Raw genomic sequence first — 27128 nt, forward strand, 5'->3', positions numbered from 1 at the left:
ATGATTTAATGGTGTTTGGAGTCTAGACTCGAGACATTACAATTAATTCGTATAAAAATTATTATTGCATGAATTGCGTGAATTACCACTGACCTAAATCGTTTATTATGTATACGTTGTACCTATTTTTAAAAACCATAGAAATTGTAACATAATTAAATACATTTAAGTCCTAATTTCAGTGTTCTTAACATTCTCATTACTTTTTAAAACCATCGAGAAAAACCAATAAACATGCTAAAAATGTGAAACTGTACGCATAGCAAGTTTTTGACAAAATCTATTTATTTTTACTTATGTTGTAATTATCACAAAAATTATAACCATATAGAGACGAAATTTCAATAAATATTTGTATTACTGTTTCATAAACATTTGAATTTTTTTCTATTTATTTTAGTAAAAAATTGTATGTTTTATCAATAACATAATTTAAGAATGATGTATCATAAATTTGATAATTACAGGATATTAATTATACCATACGCATATTCAAAACGTAACGATTACGATATACGGTATTGACTCATGATTTAAGAACGATATTAAATGATATAATATTATAATAATAATAATTAATAATAGTATAATATAATGTATGTAATAATTTGGGTAAAATGAATTCAACATGCCATACTATTATTATAAAAATAAATTTCTCGTGGCAATACAAATAAATTCTGAGATAGAGGATTAGTGACATACCGCCTCTACTCAAAATATATTTTGGTATGGATTGATTTATCATTAAATTTAAATTAAATATGTCAAACATTACTGACTCACTCAACAAAGAGGCACAATCGAAATTTACCAAACAGCAGAGTGACTTCCCTAGTTTGTTTTTTTTATATAATTTAAAATTATGGTTTACGTAGTGTACGTACAACACTATTAAATAGTAATGTTTTGTTTGTTAATTAAAATAAAATAAACACATCGAAATTTCATCAAACGTATGCTTAAATGTATTAATATAAAACTAAAATATTTTGAAAGAATTACTTATAATTATAAAAAAATTGTATTGAAGTTATGTTTAATCTTTAATCTATCATTTTTTGATTTTTCAGTTTTAAAAAATTAAGCAAATATTACTTTAAAGGTATTTTTTTCTTTACATTTTAAAAGTCATCTATTTAACTAATTCAATTTTCTATATTACATTTAATGTAACACTGTGTAGAACGATGCATCATAATTGTTTTAAAAAATTTTCAACTATATTATTAAATCCTTGATTGAAGTAAAACGAAATTGATCTGACTTTAATACATATGAAATTCAGATAAAAAATCTTTATACAATAAATTACTCTTTCTTAATTTAATTTAAATAAAATAATAAAGTTTAAACATTTTCGTATATACTCGTATTTTTTCATCATAAAATGTATAAATACAAATAATAAATTATATCCTCTGGATACTGCATAACAATAAGGTAGTGTCGTATTTATTTTTCTTATTGCACCCTTGCGGAGAATGCATTAATTTTCAAAGTTGAAATTAGCTTTGTTTTTAGAAGTAGTTAATGAAATATTCTAGATTCCTAGTGTTATATTATAACACGCTTAATACGGATAAGCTTTGCCATGTATATATAGGTACATGATTAGGGGAAAATTTTGTAAAAAAAAAAACAGATCATATTGATCATATAACAACCAATAAAATTTAAACTATGATATTATCTGATATACATAAGAAACCCTAAATTATTTAATGCAATTTAAAAATAGAGAACTAATTAAGAAAAATTATACATAACTAATAACCTACTTAATCAGAGCTTATTTTAAAGTAAAAAAAAAACTTTTATAAAATAATTACCATTTTTAAAATGAATCCCTCTTATCTCATACCTCTTCTCTAAGTCTTCACTTCTATTTAATTGTATCGAGTTTTGGGTATATAATTTTAAACTTTAATATTTAATTTGTAAAATTTTGCGTTAAAAAAGTTGCCATTCAGTAATACCCGAAATAATAAAATAACATCGTGATAATTGCATTAGTTAAACAAAAACAAGGTACGACTTCCAATTAAGCGTGTATCGTAATGATTTGACAATTTTACATTTTATTCGTTGTACATTATGTTACTAATGCGTTCCAAATCGATAATATAATAATTAATAACTAACTTCCGTACTTTGCCGGAAGCCGCACACCATGACCATAGACATTATTTAACTACGTTGACAACTTACGTTTGACAATTTATTTTTTATACTTCAAATTATAATATTATCATATGAATCGATTATACTGCAAGACTATAATGGACCTGAATAAATCTAAGTTATCATGATATTTTTTACGCTTAATGAATACTGTGCACGCGTGTGGACTAATATAATGCGGTCCGAGCGGTTTATTTTTTTTTTCAGATACTCGGTGCGCGGCACTAGTAGGTACCTACTTGTTCGAACTGCATCCTACCGGTAATATGTTTTCGGATAAGACGTATGTACGCGTTATTATTACCATCCGTCTAGTGGGCACGGAATTTCGTTAAAATCGGCGTAGCCAATGAATCGCCAACGACAGTATAACTGTAATAATTCTCGATTGCTGACTCACGTGCTGATCGGTGTGATTTCTTCGTGGAACATTCCTACAGATGCAGTTGTGTAACATAATAAAGGTATACGTTTTAAATATTAAACATTTTAGTTTTGTCGAAAGGCATTGTTAAAATTTTGTCAGCGATACTTATTTATCTATATTATTATATTATTGTTGGTATGTCATCAAACGAAGGTGAACCTTGAAAGTGACATTATATAATTATTTACCTCTTTTATACTAAGACTAAATTTCTTATGAACGTTTGAATATTTCAGTTCTCCAGACAGAGAGACGTCACATCGAAAATCTGTTGAATTCCTAATTTCACAATAAGTAATAGAAGTAATAATAGCGTCTTAAAGTGCGCGAACGATATAATCGAATTATGACGACAGATATAATAGTTTTTTAAGACGCGCCGATTAGCTAACCGTAACAATATTAAAAACAACTGCGACCATGTATACTTCCTACGTTTATAAGAGACATCTGCCGATGTTTTATAAATCGAATTTTGGTTTTAACTCAATCAGATAGGAAAATAAATCGGTAAAACTGGTTACAACATTAAAAACATTAATAAAAAACTACCGTATGGATAATCATCATGGTATTCGTGTTTAGATAAATACGCGCAAATCATACAAGAAACATAATATTGGTAATAAACCAAACTAGATCGTTATCATAATCTTATGTTTTAAAATAAATTTTTATAATATAATATTAAACTGTTATCATTGAAGCATTTTTTTTTTCAAGTTGCACGATGCATCATATTTTATCTCTTACAGATATTTTACAGCACTAGTTCCACTCACGCATCGCTTTCATTATTAATATTAAGCTATTGACATTTCTTATACTGATATACGACACATAGTACACTCTAATAAATACTGCGCCTCCAAATGTTGGTTTTTACAGGTATTATAATATTGTTAAATTAAGATCGACTTGCGCCTTATAAAATAAATAAAATTCACACTTAATTATTTTTGAATAGCACTTGGATACGGCTTTATTATTAGAAGATAGGTAATGTAAAATCAAAACTAAAAATACAAATTCATGTCAGCCATTGTAAGACTGTCTAAACACGTGCCATTACAAAACTATAAAGTCATAGTTAGTGGATTTACATAATACTTTATTTTGTGATTTTACATTATTTCACATTCACATATAACACAATATCCACCATGACGGTTTGAAAAAAATATAAATAAATTCTCTATTATTATATCGCTTGCCACGTAGAAAATTGGAATTCTATAGTAACGCGATAGTACGGGTTTAAATCTTCTTGACGTAATGTACACGAATAGCCTCTCAAATCTGAACAAATAGATTTTCTATTCGAATTTCCTCCAATATCATACTAATATTATAAATTAATATTTTTATTTATTTTAACATAATATACTATTAAACTGTCGAGTTTCACAATACGTACGATTGTACGAATGAAAATTATGAAAATTAGAATACAACTTTTTTATTAATTTTATTTACTTGAGTAAGATAGTTGTGTTACATAATATGATTTATCAAAGTATTTTTGTCTGATATTATATTTATATAGATGTTGCAAATAAATTTGAACCTACTTTGAAATTTCGATTTCTAATAAAACAATTTTTTTTTTACAAGAATACGTATGTACTGTAGTCAATTTGAGTAGCCTTAAAAAAAATAAATAAATAAAAACTTTGAAGGCTGGTGTGAATCATGATTACGACAACTCGTGGTTGTGGTGCGATTATATGTAATAACGTTTTGATGCAAATCGATACCTGGTTTAATTGTTTGATCTGGTGTTAAACTAGTAACGTCATCGTGCTATAATGCATTTACTTAAATGTATATACCTACACCATAAACATGCCTAGTAAATACCTATAGGTATATATTACACATATAACACATTACATTATAGTATACCTACGTAGATGGTTCTATTACGCGTACATGATATGCATTGCATTTAATATGTAACTCACCGACGATTAACTGGTACCTACATGGAAAAAATAAAACAGTTAAGTAATGATATACCTGATATTATAATATACGCAACAACTAGAAGACACGGAGAAATGATCAAATCTCCATAATTTGTACGGTGATAATATTTATCTAATTATCATAATTTGTCAATAATGCACGCGGTTGGTCGATAAATATTTATAAATACTTAACATTTTTTAATCGTATTTTTTTAATACGATTGAATTGAAAACGGTTAATATAAAATGTTAGGTACCTACAAAGTGTAGAATCTAGCACATAAAAAATATCTTATCGGCATTCTATAAAATACCAAAAATTAGCAGTAAAAGAATACATAACTAGAAATTATATAGTTTCCTCAAGTAGAAAATGTACAGAATTGATATAACATTAAATATTACTAAATTAGTGTACTTTTGAAAGACCTACGGTGATATCGATAACCATATTATTATATAGTCACACGTGAAATGTGTTATCGTCATTATTATGTCATAATATTTTATTTCTCCTGTGCACGGGAAAATTAAATATAAAACTTTATTGTATTTTCACTCTTGCAATGTTTGTCGTTGTGTCAATAGTGTTAATGCAAATATCGGAACGTTTTTATACCAAGTTAAGTATGAAAGTCAAAAGATTCTATTTTTTAAGTAAATTTGATCTGATTGATTTACAGTTAATCTAAGATAAAAAATAATATACATTACGTATACTATTATACCAAGGTCACCTTACTAAATTTATAATTCTTAGAATACTTGAATGTAAGCGAATAGATGCAGTAACATTCAACCTATAGATGTTGTACCCTTATCAATCTTACACGCTGATAACAGATGCGAATTTTCAAATAAAATTGTTTTAAATTTGAAATATATGTATTTAACTTGAACTTAAAATTGTTCACAGTATAGCCAAAGTCAATGTATCATGTTAAAAAAAACAAATCAAAACGTCAAAATATTTTAGCTGTTATTATTATAAAGGTAAACATAAAATAATACATAATATAATTAATTAATTATTTTGTTGTTTTTTCAACTAATAATTGGTAGGTATAATCGTTTAGGGACCAAGAAAAGTTTTTTGAGTCTAAATGTCAAACCAAAAGATGTTTGTGATTAAAAAATAATATTTTATGCAGTTCAAAATATCACACATCTCATCTGTACGCTGCAATAAATATAAATAATTGATATAATTAAGTAATAGGTATAAAAATTTTAAAATAATTTAAAATATTATTATCATGTACTAATTAACTATTTAACCTTACTTAACATAGTATTCGTGTCCTACGAGTTGTATAGATGTCTTGGGCTAATTTAGAATAACAAAATATGTAATACATTGTAAAATAATATAAGAGATTCTATAGAATGTCTACAATATTTTTTCCAGTAACATATAAGTATACATCAATAATAATTAAAAATTAATATAGACTTTGGAAAATCAGTTAATATTTTATGTCGAAGTGCCTAATTTTTTTTTTTTTTTTTATGTATTTGAAATCTGAACATTTTTTTACATTCAAGTACTTTACTAGACAGTTTATTGTATACTAATACAAATGTATAGCCGTTTATTACTATTCGTTAGTTTTATTACAGTCCTTACCAATATTTATTAATACCTAACATCGTCGTTGTTGATATCGAACAGCAAAAACGCGCCGGACGCTATGGTCATTACATCGGGAATCGCCGTGGCGAGACCGACAAATGACGATTGGCGACGGCGTACAATAGTATATTAAGCATGTATAGGTATATACATTGGTACTATTATATTTAACGATGTTGATGTATATATAATTTGCCGACGCATAATTTAGGTACTACACAGACGCAGACGTAAAGTTATTATTTATTCCGATGGCGATCGCTGTGTTTGGCACACTGACATATTAAAAATACGACATTACAATATAATGTATTTGGATGAAACTCGTACAGGCCGGTACGAGTTGTTTTACCTACAAATGATACGAAAAGATATATTTTATGATAATATTATTATCGTAGATTTATATTGCGACTGTTCCTATGCATCATAATATTATGTATAACACAGAGTGTTCGTATCATAGAACAACTCCGGCAATAGATTTTTTTCTTTTAAATACATCTTTTAATGCGCAATTTAGAGAAATTGTAATTGAAGGGTCCGGTGCAATAACAAGGTATCTCCACTTTTTGAAATTGTTCAGGAGACATAAAAAATGTTTTTACTGACCCACCTTTCATCATGTTACTGTTTCCAAAACTGATTTTTATGCTTTGGATGTATATATAACATTCCATAAAGCCTTATTACTTTTAAATAAATTTGAATAATTTTAATTAATTAATTCAAGTTTAATTTAGTGGAGATATATGGGTTCTTGCCCCAAAATTAAAATCCATGTTTTTTGTTTTTTTTTTATCTCAGAAATTCTTTCATCATATGTATTGAATAATCTCAAAAAACATTTATAATGTGTAATTTATACCTATAATCAAAATCATCCAACCTATCACAACCTTTTATAATGATTAAATTGAGTAACTATGTGTTTTAAGGAGATACCTGGTTTTTTGACCCAAAATATAAGTAAAACTTTGGTCTATGCATTCATTAATGTAGCTTTGATATCCTTTACGACTAAAAAAATACTTAACAAAACTACTTTGGTAGGATATTTCATTTTAGAATATAATCATGAGCATATTAGTACCTATTAATGAGCACATAATAAATAAATAGAAAATATATCTTTACAACTTTCGGAGCATAAACAAGGTATCTCCGGAGATATCCGGTTCTTGCCCAGAAAATGCTTAAAGTACAGTGTTGCTATCTTTCTGAGCATAAACAAGGTATCTCCGGAGATACCTGGTTCTTGCCCAGAACATTTAAAACCAGATATCTCCTTTTGTATGATATTAGCGTATTTAATAGTCGGAGATATATCGTTATTGCACCGAAATGTAGACAAATTTTTCCACTATTAGAATATGTTAAAACATGCATTTCGAAAAAAAGTGGAGATACCTTGTTATTGCACCGGACCCTTCAATTTAACTGAGGATGTTTAATATTAAACATTTGAAATGTTTATATTTTATTTTATTTTTAGGTTTACTAGCTGAACTCGAAATAAATAAATGTAATTAAAATTGACGTTTCCTTAGTTTTTATTACAATATTATGAGAACCAGTCTATAAATTTAATTTAGGTGAATATTTATTTCAGAAGCTCAATAATTTATTTCCAGTAAGCATTCAAATATTTATGCACTATTCTCCATTTAGGTACGAGGTGGGTAGAGACATTTGCCTAGTCCACTTGTGGGTGTATAAAACAAATACGGTACAGTCTTATTTAATCGTATTTTTCTATCAGAAATTGGCAAAAAAGTACCTCAAATTATTTGAAATAGGATGTTCAATAGCTAGTACGTCATAATAAATTTCAATAATTTTTACAGACCAGAAGGTAGCCAAGAAAACGTCTCTAACGTCTCTAACGTCTCTTCCCGCCCACAACCGTGTTTATTTATTACAGTTTTCATAAATTAATATTAGTATATTTATAAGTATAAATAAAGTAAATTTTATTTTTTCAACCAATCGTATTTTTTTGATATCTCTAGTCCCTGCCCTTTAAATTTCTACACACCCGCTATAAGCGATTTGAGTTATTGAAATAATTTTGAAAAAACAGCTCGAGTAATTAAAAACATAAAATATATGATATGTACTTTAATTTTTAATTACTTTAGTAAATCATTCGAGATCGATCAATGCTCAGAATCATTTCACGACATATTACAACCAGTCACTCGTTTGATAGTTTCAGGCACAGTTATATTACGACATATTTTGTTTTGTGTGGCGTTTAACAACAACAGGAAATTAAATCATAATATTTTTAATTATAATAAATAAAATCGTTATCGAGCCCGTCGTCACCCTGCGGGAGATTTTAAGAGTTAATGTTTGAAGTTCATCGAAATACTTTCATAAGTAAAAGTCGGTACATACGTCATTCATTCGTTCAGCCCCGTGCACATATCATATAACAACGATTCGACGGTTTAAGATCACTCTACGGTAATACGATCATAATATTATTATCGCACCGTGATTAAAAGACATCCGATTGAGACGGTGTTCGACGGACAACAAATCACGCTCGCGTAAAAACAGAAATACTTACGTACGCAACACGACGACGAATGCTTAGCGATCGATTTCAAACACACGGCGTCGTACAGCAAATAGCGACACAATCCTGACGATCGCCGACCCGGATCGCAGTGAGGTTCGTCGCGTTCCGATCTCGCCGTGAAAACAATAATGTATACGTATTACCATTGAGTATATAATATATATAGTATATAACTATATATACTCAACGGTATTACATAATATATCCTATTATCACGTAGAAGCGGAAGCAGTGAGCTACGACGGAACGCGTATAATCGGAAATTTAATATAGACCCGTCACGAGTCTCGCTCGTCTATTTTCCCAGATCTGACTTAATGGGTGTCACTACTTTTTTCCTCATCGTTATTCGGAAGTCGGTGTGTGCAGTCGAGTGACGCGTGCAGTGTTCATAATGTCTTTTATTATCTAGCACGCTGTGAGTAGTAGTTGCACTCCACAGGTCGCGAGGTCGTCTGCGTATAAGAGTAGGCATTAATTATCGATATGATATAATAAAAATAATAATAAAAACGTGTAAACGTCCAGCCTCGCGTTCCCTCGTCCCAGTAGATTCGTTTAATTGTTATTATTTGTCTTCTCGTTTTAAATGACATTGTGCGTAAGATAATATATACCTACATTATGCGCATGCGTCTAATTCGCGAACATACAATACTGTACATTATTAATTTCGTGACTTCCGACGACAGAAGTACCTACCTACTTACTTTCTATTCGATTAGAATTTAGAATCCGCGCAGTGGTTTCCCTTGTTGACCTCAACACGCGATATTATTGTAGAGTTTCACTTTGTTGGTAATTATTATTCATTGGACCGTTTAGCCTACATGTACAATGCAAATGAACGTTCATCCAGGTCAGTACAGTTCCGGCAGTGAATGTGTTTTAGGCGGTCGATGGCGACAATGACGACTACGATTCTTCTCCACCTCCACCGAGCTCCTATTACTATTACTCGTTCTCCACCTCTACCACCACCTCATACTAATTACTCGTCATCTTCTTCCTCTTTCGCGGATCATTCTGCATCGTTGTGATTCAAAAGAATTTAAATCGTGTGTCGATCAATATTATTTATTATTATATTACAATATACATATGAACTTACGTCGACATAATATTGCGTAAAATATAGACACGCGCGTTAGACTTTTTCGTATAATATTATAATTTAGATGTAACGTAAACATTTACTGTTCATAGGATTTGTAAAAATTGTTTTCACTCTGAGACGTGAATATCTTAACAACTGTAATAAATAATACGAGCGGATCAGAGTAGCGTATAATGTGTTACATTATACAGACAAATAATAATAAATTAATCTAGGTACACGACAAATTCCATCCAAAAACGAGCTTTTTATTTAAAATGTTTCTACCATAATATCGATATGTATTTTATATCGTCAAACAGGAAGTCTCTAAATTCTAGTTCAAGGGCTTCGGGACCAACGACCCAGACGTCGTGTTTTGGCCTACGGTCTGTTCCGCGGCGGTGGACGGTCCTACCACTGTATCGTATGTAAACACATATAATTATTATTTTTTAATAATACTATAACAATCATTATTAATTCGATTTCACCTTTAACACGCTCGCCATCTATAAAGTTATAATAATAAGAATAATAATAATAACAATAGGTATTTTTGTAGATCTATGTACGTTTATAATATATATACGGTATATCTATGTATCTAATTCCTATTCCTGCGGACACGAAATAGTTATTGTAATCGTGAATATTCGATAGTATTTGTTCCCTTAATATTGATATACTATTTACTTATCAGTGATAAGTTATCACCAATGTTCCTATACATTTTTGTACTGTTTAGCGTTAGTTTTTATCGTATTATTATAAGTGGGTAAATATTAAATACATTACACATCTCCAAGATTTTCAACATTTCCGCCGTCAACGACGATGCTATTAAAAAACAATCGATAATAGGTAAATAGTTGTATCAAAATATCAAATTCTGTGATGATATGTTAATGAAATATTTTATACGTCAAACGTTTACGCTTTATAACTTTTTTGAAGGTTAACAGTTTGAATCAAATTATTATTACAGGTAAAGACCAGAAAACTTTAATTATCATAGTCGGAATGTATAGTGAATATTTAGTTTCTCAATTGCCGATAGTCTATTCTTTGGGAAAAATAATTGGCCATTTTTTAACAATAGTAAACAATATAAATTGTGTGCAAACCAATTCACGGTATTACCATTATGAAATAAAATAATAATTGACTTTAAAACTATACCAACAATGTCTACTGAAGTGAAGATATTTTAATTTTTAAATCAATAAAACATAATTTTATTTATTAGAAATGAAATTTTTAAACGTAATTCAAAATACTAAAATATTTTTTTTCCTTATTATTCAATTCCCACAATCCCGACACGTTAAACCGTCGTATATTCAAGCTCAATGCGAAGCATTCCTAAACGTTCCTATTTTAAGTTATTTATACATTTTAACCAGTGCATATTTTTTTTTTATAAATAATAATTGGAAATAGATATTGACATACGTTTAAGTAAGAAAGATTTTATTCGTACTACATTATTCAAACTATTTTCGTTTACCTACTTATACATCATACTAGTTTTATTGATTTATATTAGATTCTCACAAAAATAATATCATATTTTTCTCGCTCTCTCGTTTGTTTTTACCACACCATAGGCCATAATATATGCATTGTTTTATCTAAGAATAAAATATTTTTTTTTTATATATATAATATCATATACTACTAAAATGAATTTTAATGGAAGAATATATTTATAATTTTTTATATATTGATGTTTGAACATTTTTTTGAATTCAAAAATCAATACTACTATATTATTACTTCTATTGTTCAATGAAATACATTTAATTTCTACATGGAAAAATATATTAAGAAAAAACAATTTCAATATTTTCACTCGATTCTAAAAAATTATAAATTACTGCAACTAGGTAAGTAGTTGAAATTTATATGAGCAGATGTTATTGAAGTTAGTACAATAGAATAGATATGTTTAATAGTTTTTTAATCACCGGAGTACTGACATTCTTAAATATACATACGTGATAATTCATTTCATATTGAAATAATATATTAAAATATTATATTATTGTTTATAAAGTACTAGTTATTGTATGGTTATATTAAATATAAAATATTAGTAAACAATAAATCAGCATGTGATCAGCTGTATGATACAATCCATAAACTGTGTAAGAATATTTTCAATTAGCTTATTAAAACAAGGCATGGTGTTATAGAAGCACATATCATTAGAATATCAATTTATTTGTTAAATTGTTTTTATTTTAGTAACATTAAAAAGAGTAAAATTATTTATTATAATTTATCATTTATTTTACAATAATTAAAGATGAACAAACATTGTTGTCCAACTGTATAGGCGCCTAGACGAAAATTTCAAACTGACCTAGTCAAATTATATCTACTTACATTTTATTGTTATTTAATAAAGAACAAAATATATTTCCGATATTTAAAAAAAAGAAATAATCAACTGTAAATAAATTAAACCTCTATTAAGTAAATTATTAATTTGAAAATGTATTGTGGTTTTTAATTATGATTCTTATTCTATTCTTTCTATTATTCTGCAACAGTAAATACGCGCGTATTTTGTAAAAAAAAATAATATGTTTCGTGGAATACGAATCAGTGTCAGAAAATTACTGGCCGGTAAGTAAATCACAAAATAATAGAAGAATGGTAGGCCATATATAGATACGTCATCTATTAAAATTGTATAGAAAATTCAATAATATAATTACTTATCAGTTTTAATAATTTGTCAAAAAAATATAACACAATGACCTCAAATCGTAACAATCATTAAATTATTATAATTGCATAATCTTAATAACTTTTCCTTATAGCTACCTATTACGATAATAAATTAGAATCTGAAAAATGTTATTATAATTTATTTATATTAACTATTATTGGAAATTATCATATTATAAATATGAATCTAATTACCTATTAATTAATTTTTTTATTATTATATAGTACTTTAAAATCTCACTAAACAATTTTTATAATTATTAAACGACTTTTTAGAAAAAATTTCAAAGAATATAATATGAGATTTTGAATTAGGTTATCGATCAGCTGCTATTTGTAAATATTAAATACTAATCCAACTGTTGCTGTATACCTACACTTAAATATATACTATTCGTATATTATATGCTTTAAAAAATTTCACCCCAATCTGGCTGCAACACATAAATTAATACAAGTTAAATTAGTGATTGATTGGTATAAAATTTAATTTAAGTTACAGCAAGACAAACGCTGATAAACTAGAAATATTATCTATAAGTCAAATAACCATGATTTGTCGTCAAATTCTGTAATGTGTCGTTAAAAATTGGTATCAATATGCGATTAACTGTAATGCTAAAACCATTGACTCTACTCTTCTTTATCTGTGTTTTAAGTATAGTATATAAATACATGACTTTGAGTTACTATATTAAATCTATGAATTCTTTTAAAATTACGATAATATTAACTGTAAAACGCATAATTATAACACACTTTGTTACACGAATATTTAAATGTATAATTATAATATTATTTAACTGTTTTGATTATAATATATGAAATTCAGTTCAATGACGCACTGAGAAATTTTATTTAGTCTTCTGCAACTTGTATGATATGGCAAAGATAAGTGATGACACATACTTACGCCAATGTAAGAATGGAAATATGTATGATATTTCTTTTTGTACTGTACAGATTTCATTACAAATGATTATATTTCATTGTATACAGAAAAGGGAAAATCGTTCTCATATGTGACAATTTTAATTAGATACTTTCAAATTTGGGACTGGTGTTGACATCACATAAAAAAAATGGGAACTACATTAAAAATACATTAAAATATGTTCATTTTTTTTTATTTTTAACGTTTAATATACATAACACACTATTGTTGTATCGGTTTTACTCGTGTCTTATTAATATTTATTAATCCTAACATGACCCGTTTTTATTACTACCAAGTATTATCGACCAGTTTAACAATTTTATTATAAAAATAAATCTTTTTATCTAAAAAATAATGAAATTACTTGTTGAGACAAAAATTGCATCTTAAAATATATCCTCATACTAGATCTTCGGATTACCTAATTACTTGTCTATATAACAACAAAATATTTAACACATTTAATCAAATATATCTTGAAATAAAAAAAATAATAATAACCAAAAATAAGTTTGTAAAAACGTGAATTATACAGATATACGTAGTATATATTATTATTTTATTTATATATTTCATGACTTAGATACCTACTTCTTTTTAATTAATAACTTGTCATTGAAGAGTTATCACCATTTACATTTAATTAAGTCATTCCTTCTTTACCAGTGCCTCTCAAATAAATATATATATATGTTATAATATAATACCAACACACTATTTGTTTTTCTGTATAAAAAAATTATGAGACACGACCATACATCAACTATAATATTATTAACTACGATATATTGTAGTATGAACGATGAAATTCATTCGTTTAATCTATAGTCATTCCAAAACTAGAATAAATATTATTGTACGTTAATTATAGAGTTAAATTAAATAGATATCAATTATTGTAAAAATTATAGAACAAGTACCAAATTTTACAAGAAGTATTTCACTACTGGTATCTGTAGAATTTGATTCTACCGTAGTGTCACTTGAGTTTTAATTATACTAAGAAGTAATAACAATATCCTACCATTTTCTATGAATCTGCCAAATATTTAAAAAACCACGTAACTATGTTAGTTAAATACTAATTTCATTGCTATTATTATAAATCATATATAAAACCTAAAAAAAGCATACAAAACGAATATAATATTATATAGCAATTGTCAATCCCCACTCCTCCATCAAATGCCAACTTATGATCTTTATGGATTTATGTGATTTGTTATACGTAAAATATTGTACTACAATACAAATATGCATAAATATATTTATAATATACATATAATGGAGTTTTTTACGGTATACAATCCACCGAGATAACCTTAAAAGGCGACTTATCAATAGAACGTATCATTAAAGGTAAACCGAAGAATGCAACAACACTGCATGCGACCAACTTAGATATGATGTGTAAAAATCTTTCTACTGTTATTTTCACTGAAATCCGTTGTAAAATTTAAAATATATGTTTTTTGTAATTATTATTTTTTTTTCCAATCAAAGAGAATTCCGAGTCATATAACAATATTGTTTTATAATAACAGAAATAATTAAGACTTAGTTAATGAAAAATGTTATTCGTAAATATTACAAGAGTTGGTTTTGTATTTAAAAAAAAATAATGACTGATGTGCAAAATAAAATAAGATTGTCATTACTAGGACTGTATACATATACATTAAATTACGTATTATAAATTTAGCGAACCTTCTAAAACTAACTGTAATAGTTTTTGCAGCAAGTAACAATCTAATGATAATTTAATGCCTTATAAGTCATGATATTAATTTTATATTATTAAATCTTTGTGAGTTGCATTAATGTTACTCAAATTAAAGTGATTTTATTATTATTATTTTTTTTCTTCTTCATGACTATATAACCTCTCAGGTGAGTACCCAAACACACATATTTCCCATATTGTGTGTTATTATTATTAAGTTAACGCCATATTAACTGAAGAGAAAATAGAAAGGTAACATCACAAACATGAAATCATAAATGTTTCCGGCCATCGAAGAACGCGTAACCTACTTCAAAACGTACAATGATATATTAAACATAAATAAAAAATTTAATATTCTATTATATTTTCAATCTCGAAAACGCGCAGGAATACGAAGAATAGGAAAATTAGTAATTTTATTTTTATTAATCGAACGGGTTTTCAAGAATAAACCGTAACCGATTGACAACGAGTAAACACATTACGATGTGTATGTGTGTATTATATATATATATATGTATATGTATTATATAAATGTGTATATAAAATGTTATGTATAGGTATACACTGATGTGCATTATAATAATGTTCACATGGAATGAAAACCGTGAAAGTAAAATATAATATAGGTTTAATATCAGATGCATAAGTATAATATTGTTCGTAATTTATTATTTTTTCTTCTCTTAAAATGTATTGGCAAATGCGCACATATTTTCGGTTAAACTAATGTACCTATATGTGTATAATACATGTGTTAATGTATATCCATGCATATATATATATTATTAAGTATTATAGGTATATGGTTTTCGAATGAGCGAAAGTGAAACAGATCAAGAATAAAAAAAAAAAAAAAAAAAAAAGATAACAATCATTTATATATTAATAATAAACCACGTTTTAAAACATTGTGATTTTTACTAAATTATTCGTAACAATGTTTTGACATTTTTGCGGTTTTGTTTTCAGTAGACATGCAATTATCCACATTGTACAAAAGTATTATATTATTACATACCGACTTGACCGATGATAATATGGTTCATACTTTTTTTCGTTATTGTCATTATAAAATCAGCTCAATATTTTTTTAAATTTTTTTTTTTTGCATTTTTCCGTGTGCTACCTGCATTAGACAGCAATATCGTATATGTGACTGAATAAATTATATCGACAACGGTGACAAAATAATAATAATAATTAGACACATCGGTTTTAATGGAATTGGAAAGACAATAACGATCAATTTATCATGGTGCGTTACTCGCTTTTACTTTACCCTCGTCGATTTCCAACATTCACAATAATTAAAAGAAAAATCAATCTCGACATTAAATTATAATTTATAGAGATTTCCGTTACCTATGCGAGTATATAGTAGTGTGTGTGTGTACAGGCGCACGTAGATTTGAGTCTTATGATTTTGTGAAAAAGAAATAAAGGATAAATATTATTTAATTTTTTTTTATTTACTCATATGTGTACACATACAGACAATAATTGATCAATTTTCATTCAAGAACGAATTACACGAATTTGAATAAATTAATTATCTTAGTTCTTATTTTTAACTAATTTTTAAACTCGAAATATAAAGAAAAAAACTACTCAAGAATATATATATTCTTCTGTACGAATTCGATTATATATTATGAAAATTTGTTCTAATATTAACTTTGAACAAAATGTAGTAAAAATCCGGTACATAGATTTACCATGTTACGCGTGACAAAGATATTATTACATAGGTACTATTTTAGATGTTTCATTAAAATAATTTGCAATGAAATATAGTTTTATAATTAACGATAAATGACTGAAACTTGAACTAAATTGTATTTTGAAATTTTTTACCGTTATTTCTTTAGAACCCCTTTTGAACTTTAACAATATTATTATACTTTTTTCATCAAAAATATTGATACATCATTATCATAATTTACCTTAGTTATTACTTATTTTAGCATTAATTTTACTTTTTATTATTTATTTGTTTAAAGCTTTCGTCAAAACTCTAAAAATATGTTGCATTTTCATATATTTTATTTACGTTTATAAAAAACATTTCAAATCTGTTTGAAAAGCTATTTCATCTATGTCATTGAACAATAAACATATATTTTTTGCACAGTAATAATTTTATTATTTTGTATACAGATATTATACGTACAGAAATTAATTATCATAACTTCTATTTACTCAAAGTCATGATTTAGGAGTATACTGAACAATTCTTTATTCAAGCACACTATTCTTAAGCTAATTAGTAATTAATTTTAAATGCATGACCGATAATAATTATATTATTTGACGTGTTGATTGTGATATGATTAAATTAAATTAAAAAGAATAATTGTGTGTGGACTTCATATTTATAAATTAATAACTACTAAATTATGATACTTGAATTTATATATTTCTACAATGTAATTTAATATTAGTTATATGAATATGATCAAAATTTACCACAATAGTTTTGTATTAATAAAAGTAGACATTATAATATCCGATGACTATGTATAAAATATAGCACGTAAAATAACTTTGAAACAAATCACTCGTTTACTGATTTATTGTACTACTTGCAGCAAAGGCACAATATCAAGTTCTATCAAATTCATCTTAATAAATGTTTACAATTGTAATTATTATTGTGCATATCCGTTTATGTGTTTACAATACATTACAAACCAATATATTTGGTTCAATACAAAATAAACGTATTTATAATATTACAATTTACATTAATAAAATTATTCATTGAATAAATAGTCTATGAATTGAACTGTGACTAATTATTTATTAATTAAAATGTGTAATAACAAGGAGTTATTAAAACAATAAATAATACAATAGGTATGTATCTGAAAATCTTCATTAGCTTAATTGCAGTCTATCTACTATTTCCTACTGTGTACAGTGCAAGCTATCTCTATTATTAAACTCATTTAATTAATATTTAAATAATGTTGTAACCATAATGTTTTATTTGAAAATAAAAAAATACACTTAGATGCCTATATTGATTTATATATCTAAGGTGTTACATAATTCAAAACAATAAAATTATAATCGTTTTTAAATCATTTGCGCGAACAGAATATTATTGTTTAAGTGATCTGCATTTGTTTGCTCTGCCTTCGATATGGTGGTGTGTACGTATAATGCTTATCACTATTATTAATATCGTTTTGGTTGATTTGTTTACTACTGTAATTTCTCTTTTATATCCAGAACGTTTGGTATTACAACCTGCAAATCTATTCGTTTTCCCCAGTTCTTACAAAAAAAAAATAAAAATAATGTTTTGTATTTGATGAACCGGCAACGTATAATAATATTATGTTTATACCAATTTTCACTTATGTTATAGATAATATCACTAATCACACCGCATCCATCATCTCTCTTTACCACAGCACTCGAATAGTAACTATATTATATGAGTATATGGATACACTATGCGGCACACACGTTCTATGCGCAGCTACAATAGCAATAGTAAAATCATAGTCGATCATTTCAATACCGGTTTGTCCGGCGTATAATAATATGACATATTATTATCTTGTGCTCGCAGTAATTAATCATAATAATAGGTAATACTTGTTTAGTTACTCCGTTATAATATCAAAATGTATAGTGTATCAGAAATACACATGTATGTGTATAATCATAATTGCAGTTAGAGTGTTTTTTTTTGTTGTCGACGATTTATCGCAAGTTCAGTCAACTCAACTGTCACACGTCCATCTATACGATACGACAACGATATATATATATATTATATATAAACATTAAACGAATAATATTAACGAAAAAAAATCCAAATCGTTCTATACGTAAACAAGATTATTACGAATCGGCATTTTTTATTCGTTAATAGGTTACAAAGAATATTCTTAAATGATGTATATATAAAACAGTTTACCTAATTTAAAACAGTTCAATTGCTGTGACAATTATACATAAATATTATATTATGCGTATGTACACTTACGCGTATGTACAATGCACATTATATACAATATACATATACCTTGTAATCATACAGTACTGTGTACTCGATTTAATTCACGTGTTTATACATATACCTATCGGGTTACTGCGCAGTATATATTATAATTTATAACGAAGAATTTAATTATATTATTGTCGTGCCCGTATGGTTTTATGAGGGGAATTCAATGCAGGTATATATAATGTTACAATAATAATAAGCGACGCGTGCCCTTAATAAACATAATAACACTATTGCATGGCACGCGCCACGCTAAGTAAACGACATAAAAAAATAATAATAATATTATGTCACATCCGACATCCATAATATCATGCTAAGATTTGTCAATCCGTGTAGTTCTTCGACCCCCTCAATACACCTATCGTTTGGTATACTACTTTATTATTATAGTATTCGAGCAGGTAAAAGTACTGTACACGGAAACCTTGGAAAGTTCATTTAAAATATGAAGTTCATTAACTTGTTTGGTTTATCTGAACGACCTTATACGTAAATAGGATAAAAATATAACTAATACAACAATGAGGAATTAGTGTTAAAGTTTTAGTACATCTTTTTTTTATTATTTAATTTAATTTTTAATTTTTACATGTTTACATAACCACAACTATAAGGTCCCAATTAAAATAATACATTTTGATTTCTTACTTTTTATTATTTACTAATTATTTTAATTATTCTTAATGTAATTAATTAATTTTTGTTGACCTATATTCCTGTTTAAACTGCATGTTAACTCCGAATCAACTAAAACTCATAATATAAAGTTTAAGTTTGTCAACACCGTAAACAATACAATTTTTACTTTGAACAACTATGAACGATAGACGATAGTAAGTACCTACATTTAAACTTGTTCAAGGTCTGGGTCTCTGACGATAGCGTAAGGTATCTATACAATGATATTGTGAGTTTTATAGTTATAATCGAATCATTTTTTTCAATACGAGAACTCGTAATTAGGACGTTCTTGCAGGTCGTATCGTATTGTATAACAAACAAAACCGCCGTTAACGTTTCTATTTTCCCAGCGAAGACGATGACCAATGACGATAGGTATAATACAATGACAAAAATACATGTAAGTAATATGTTTGGGACCCGACCTATCAGTTTATTTTATATGATTTTTTAACGTTAGAAAAAATAAAACGGGATCAACTGCTCGACAGTTGTCGTCACTCGTCACTCTCCGTCGGAACGGATCAAGGACAGGATGGGTGACTATATTTGATGAGTACCTAGTACCTACGCACGTGCAGACGACGGTAAATGACAGGATGATGACCGTTCACTATATTTATACAGTTAGGGAACAGTCCAACAAAACACAAATTTATCCCACCCCTTCTTATAAATTATTTTTGCACTTGTAAAAGCTTGCTAGGGAATAGTTGTATTTTATTTTTTATAAAATGTACAATATTTTATCATTCCGTAGCTCGCATTAATTGTTCGTTATGACTACAGCCGTCCCCAGTATGTCGACAAAAACTGAACCTAATACGCCATGTATACGCGCGTTTCCAAAAGGACGACGAAGACAAAGCTTACACAGCCACCATTGCCATTATCATCGTCGTCGTCGTTGTTCATCGTATGTCCATCACACACGCACACGATAATAATGCCGCGAGGACGACGCGTACACGCACAAACGAACACACGCTCTCACACGCGTGTACATAAACGGGTAACGTGCGGACGTCGACCGTAAAGCCACACGAATACATTTTCTGATAATATATGGGACACTGTGTTTATAACATAATGATCGTAATGATAATAATCATGAGATGCCATTTGAATGTTTTTATTATTATTTTTTTTTTTTTAACGCGTGCTCGAGTATGCGTACAATCGTTATGAATGTACAACAGGTATTATGTACATAAATATCTGTTAAGACAGTTTTTAAGTCACCCGGTCAATATAAGGAAGGTACTTCCAATACGTATGTATATCGCTGGATACTTTATACACATACGTTTACGAGTATCAATCGTCGGATCCAGTTTTATCAGATTTGAGGTGAATACAAAATAAAATACATGGGCGAGACCACGTCATTCACACCTTCTGCGCAAACACTTACTAAACGTATAACTATAACATATTATATGATGATATGACTAACGGCATCGCGAATATCCGCCTGGATCCTTTCACGTAGTTGTCATCCGATTCTGTTGTGTATGCGTCTTACAACGCTCGACTTACGTCCACTCCCATCAAACCACCCACTTGCACATAAGATACAGGACTAATTTTAACAACAGACTGAATTATTATTGTATTATTATTTTTGTTAAACACTGCATGATACCTGGATGCTGCTGGATAATGAATAGGTTAAGACGTTAATATTTGTTTTTTTTTTTTTTAAGATACATATAAAATTCCTGAATTTTTTTTTACAATAATTACAGTTATTACTAAAAAAGTTATGAAATGAAAGGTCTTGTAATAAACATGTTTCGATTGATACCTATTAAAATATTAAAATTATATAATACCTAAATGTTTTTATTGAAGAATAAGAACAATTTAAACGGATTTATTATGTTAAACGATTTAAAGAAAAAATTTGACAACTAAAATTTAAAAATTATATTTTTATTTTTAAATATCTCCCTAACTATTATTTAAATTCCACAACTATCTGTTTTACGAATTTGTGTGCGAAGCGTAGACGGCTTAATTATGAATTAACTAAGGTAATTTACTTAACGAAGTCACTAATCAAGATATTAAAAATACTAAAATATTTACATTAAAATTGTTGTTTCGTAGCAATATCTATGAACAAATAATATTATAAAATAATGTAGCTACGTGAAAACATAAAATACTTTATATAAGATACTTCTGTTATTTAAAAATCATGCTATAATAGAAAATTATTACATTTTTTTAACAATGCTTATTTGAAATTCGTCACTTTTTAATGAGTCTATTATTATCAAACATATTTAACTACTGAGTGTTAAAAAAAAATATTTTATTGGATAAAGGCTTTCATAAGTATTCCAATTTTACGGTATAGGTACCAATGTGATTTCATTGAAAATATGAATAGACGAAAAATGTATGTACAGTTATTATTATTTTGACGTGTCAATGGCTAGACCTAAAGATTCTTGAAAGGACGGACGTAAATTATTATTATACAATTGTACTACATAGATTTCAATTTATATTTCAGCTACCATCAACGAATAACGATTATATTATGTTTCAAATAATCTACTAAAATAGTTATATTTTAAAAATATCAAAAATGCACGTGTTTAAAAAATTACGCTGTTATTAGGTATTCTATGTTAATATTTTATTATTAATTGTTATTATTCATTGATCACATATTATTGTTAATATTCACAAATAAAAATTTATTTTTTTAGTAAAAAATTAATACGAAATTAAAAGTGATGGCTTTTATATGTATCATACTTTATATTATGTACTTTTATGAGTATATCTATACATAACCACCTACCTGGTACTTTTAATATTATACTGCATTAATCGTAATTTAGGAATTATTTATTTAAAGATACATACAACATCAAATTAAAAAAACTATTTTAATTTATATGTAAAGTAATAATTTAGTTAATTGTATAATATTATTTAGCAGTTATCTATAGATTATTTTTTAAATACCTACGAGTAGTCTCTTTTTTGGCAAAATTTACAATTGCCTATTCGGCCAGTTCAGTTTTCTTTAAAAATTATAAGCTTAACAATTTTTAAATTTAATTTTAGTAATATTAATAAATATTATATCACAAGTAATAGCTCTGGTTTATCTTTATTTTCAAAAAAAAAAAAAAAAAACCCAACTATAAACTAAACGAAATTAAACTTATATTTAAGACAATAAAAAAAAATAATGAAATTTGTCAAATAAAAATTAATTTCTAATTTAACTAGGATAATATATTAGAAAAAAATGTATTGCAAATTATTTTATTTTTAAACATAACTTTGCTAAAAAAATATTGAATAGTTATAAAAAAAAACTTAATCTTAATTTTTGACATTTTTGAAGGAATATTTTTTCAAACAGTTGGATGTAATACGTGTATAATAATAATTAAAAGTCGCATTTATGAACATGATCATATTTAATTAAATATAAAAATTATTAAGTTCTGTGATAACAACTATAAATTTCAAAGAAAACTGTACTGGTCAAAAAGGTTGACGCTTCTGTTTACCTATACCAACAACAATTTTGATATAACTAAAACATTTATTAATAAACCAAAAAATAGTATTTAATTATATTAATTATAAATATAATTATTTTTGAAAATAAAAACTGTATTAAAATATATAGGTATCTAATCTTATAATTTGAAAAATATAAATTAAAACTGTAGTTGATAAAGAACCTTTCTATCAAAAGTAATAATGTAGGGCAATATTAATTATATAATAATATAGCTGATTCTATTACAAATAAAGTACCACTACATTAGTTTTAAGTTTTATGTTTAAATTTTACACTGTAATTATTATAAATTAAAACACAATTTTAATGTCATATTCATGTATATTCATGTACCCCATAAGTTTACCTATAATTTAAAATAAAATAACTTGATGATTGTATTCTAGTTTAGTTCATGTTTTGAACAATTATTAACAAAGAAATAACAATTGTATTAACTACAAGCGTCTTTATAAAAATATTCAAATTTATTCGTTTAAATTAAGTTTTAGACATTTAAATAATAATAATATAAACGATTGAAATATGATAAAAAATTGTGGTACCTATATAGTAATTTAAGAGAAAATAACGTTAGATTAGATATTTACGTCATAGATCTTTTTGAAGAAAATATTTAGGAGATGTTTATTAAGTAATTTAAATTAATTTCAGTATTCTGTATTACTAAATAACAGAATAATTATATAAACATCATATTGTTATCTATATTACTACAATATTGTGAACTATAGTAACATAACAAAATAAGCTGTTTCGAATTTAAAAAAATATTATATTTTAAAAAGATTGGGAGTAGAAAAATGTATTTAAATATATACTTATGTTGTTAAGTATTTAGGTACCTACTATTTAATATTTGTTTCCTTAATAATTGACTATATACTCGTACAACATTACCGTGTATGTTGTTATATTATATGAACCATAATTATTTTTACTTGTATTCTTATAATATAGTTATTAAATGTTAAATGTTTGATCGACTTATCAAACTTTCTCGTATTAAGTAATATGGCAATTGCTTAGTTTAGCCGAAAAACATACAGTCCATTGCAGATTTTACTTTGGCAAATAATTCAATTTAATTGACTATTGGATTTCTTTGTTAAACTTTTAACGAATAAGACTCAACGTGTTAATCCGCCAACTATACAAGCCGTAATAAGTGTAAACACGTTATTGAACAGCAATCAATTTACCAACGCGGCAATGTGCATCGTAAATGTTAAATATTATACCAGTTAAAGAATAGATGAGATGACGTTATGCAGTGCGATTGAAATTTTATACACAAACAATATAATTACACATGTATATTATTGTATTTTAGATAAAGGTACACGTATTGTAATCGTTTGGCGTGACGCTATAATGATATAATATGCTCATGTCGCTACACTGAGACAGGAGAATAATATTTAAAATTACAAATTCTAATTATATTATAAAAAGAAAAAAAAATGAAATAAATAAAAAATAATAAATAGGTATAATAAATGTCTAGTTTTGATTTTGGTTTCTTACCAGTCACCGTGCTCCAATTTGTAAACGATCAGAAGGAATCGACTGCACGAGGATCAGCGATCTAATTGCAGTGCGTCGGGTGATATCACGTGATTTTGTTCATGTTTTCCCGTCGTTCACAGACGATTTTCTCTTGACGATTCCGAGCGACGACGATACGAGGCGGTGCGCTCTGACTGTCGCCGCCGCAGTGTTTATCAATGTCGGGAACGCTGATCGACCGGCGAGGAAGTGTCAACGGCGGCGGTGTGATTGAGAGAGGCAAAAATTCTGGGGAAGGAAACGTAAATGAAAAAAAAAAAAAATGAACGATTGAACGAATCGACTCGACGGCGCCGGGGGGGTATTCGGAGCCGACCGAAACGCAAGACTCGAAAGATCGGAGGACTGCAACTCGCGTTCTCAGCTCACAGTGCTGTGTACTGATATAATATAATGTATTATATTGTAGTTTTATTATAATACTATCATGAATGAATATTTACGCGTCCGGAGCGGATCGGAGCGCGGATCGTACAACGGCCGGCCGGCTAGTGACGATGAGAGAATAAAAAAGCCGACGACGGGCGATGACGATTTTTCCGGGGGGAGGAGCCGACCACCGTGATATTATATTATTAGGTATAGGAGGCAGTAGGGCGGGCGGTTTACGAGGCACGCGTATAATATTATTATTTTTTTATATTATATATAAATATATACGTATAATATGTATACGCGTTGAACTCTCCGAAATGGGAAACCTTGAACTGAACCGCGCCGCCGAGTGTAACCGGTCTGCGCACGCGATTGCCCTACTGACTCAGTCCGACGAAATCCGAACGGAATGCACGATGCGGCGGCGGCGGCGGCAGCGCGACGGGCAGCCACCGCGGGGAGGGGAACCCACGGGGCCCGGCGGTGGGGGTACCGGTCGATGCGCGGAAGAATTTTTCTTTTTTCGCTCGATCGGTCGGATGGAGGATGACTGTTGGCGGCGTTTTCTCCCGCTCGGGCACACGTAAAATAATTTATTATACATTATATTATTATTATTATGGTATTTTATACTCCTCATATATACATATAAATATTGGTACGCTCCCGCGCATACAGGGCGATTCGGAAAGTGCATTTTGAAAATTGTTTTTCCACCAGTGTGTGTTTACGATTCCAAAATGTCTAATATAATTTTCACCTATAGGTATAAAAATAAATCTATATAGAGACTGGAATATTGTAATATGCATATTATTTGACTCCGTTCACTGCAAGATCAGTGATCACCACTGGAAGTTGTAGTTATTTTCATTTATAGCCCGTAGGGTTTAATCATGTATAATGCGTATATATACACACATTTGATATATTTTATAATTTATATAGATACCCTAACAATATATGATATTATAAAATTGATTTACCACTTAGATTATTAATTCTCATAATTATTAATTATTATCCAAGATACAACATCGATATTGATAATCTTGTTTGTATTCTTTGATTTGTATACGACTTACACATACTTATAACTAGAGTGCGGATTCTTATGTAATAAAAATGCTAAAATATGTAAATATATATGTTTTTTGTTTTTGCTAAAATATTTATTAAAAAACATGAAATACCTATTTAACAAAAAAAAAAAAATTTGTCGATTGATTTATTACATAAATTTTTTTTTTAATTTTATTAAATAAATTCATCATCATTGTTTTCTTATGGAATCAATTGAAGCTGATACAACATACACTTGGAGATTTTCAAATTTAAATGTACGATGGTTAGATCTCAAAATTGATTTGTAGCAGCTGAAAGAGCGTTCAACGTAATAAAAATAAGTGAAAATATATAAAATAAAAAAGTGTTATTTTATTTAGGGTGTTATAAAACGTAGGTATTTATTTTTAATCAGAATTAAGAAAACTTCATTCAATAAAATTATTTACTTACATAAAAATCTGTGTCCTACTTATAACGGTTGAGATCTAAAAAAAGGTGAGTAATGTTCTAAGAATGGACAAAATTCACTAAAAAATAAACTTTTGAC

The 27128-nt window shown here is 27.6% G+C and overlaps 1 protein-coding gene across 1 annotated transcript in view; it reads right to left on the reverse strand.

Moving 5' to 3' along the window:
* Positions 1–25856, reverse strand: part of LOC112596590 (mucin-17-like) — a 44957-nt gene extending 19101 nt beyond the window's left edge. Inside the window, exon 1 of the mRNA XM_025342350.1 lies at positions 25097–25856. The gene's annotated coding sequence lies outside the window, so the exon portion shown is untranslated. The remainder of the gene's footprint in view (positions 1–25096) is intronic.
* Positions 25857–27128: the final 1272 nt, after the last annotated feature.

The sequence above is a fragment of the Melanaphis sacchari genome, unplaced genomic scaffold, assembly GCF_002803265.2.
Source record: "Melanaphis sacchari strain LSU unplaced genomic scaffold, SCAv2.0 Contig32_pilon_pilon, whole genome shotgun sequence".
In the NCBI taxonomy this organism is placed as follows: Eukaryota; Metazoa; Arthropoda; class Insecta; order Hemiptera; family Aphididae; genus Melanaphis; species Melanaphis sacchari.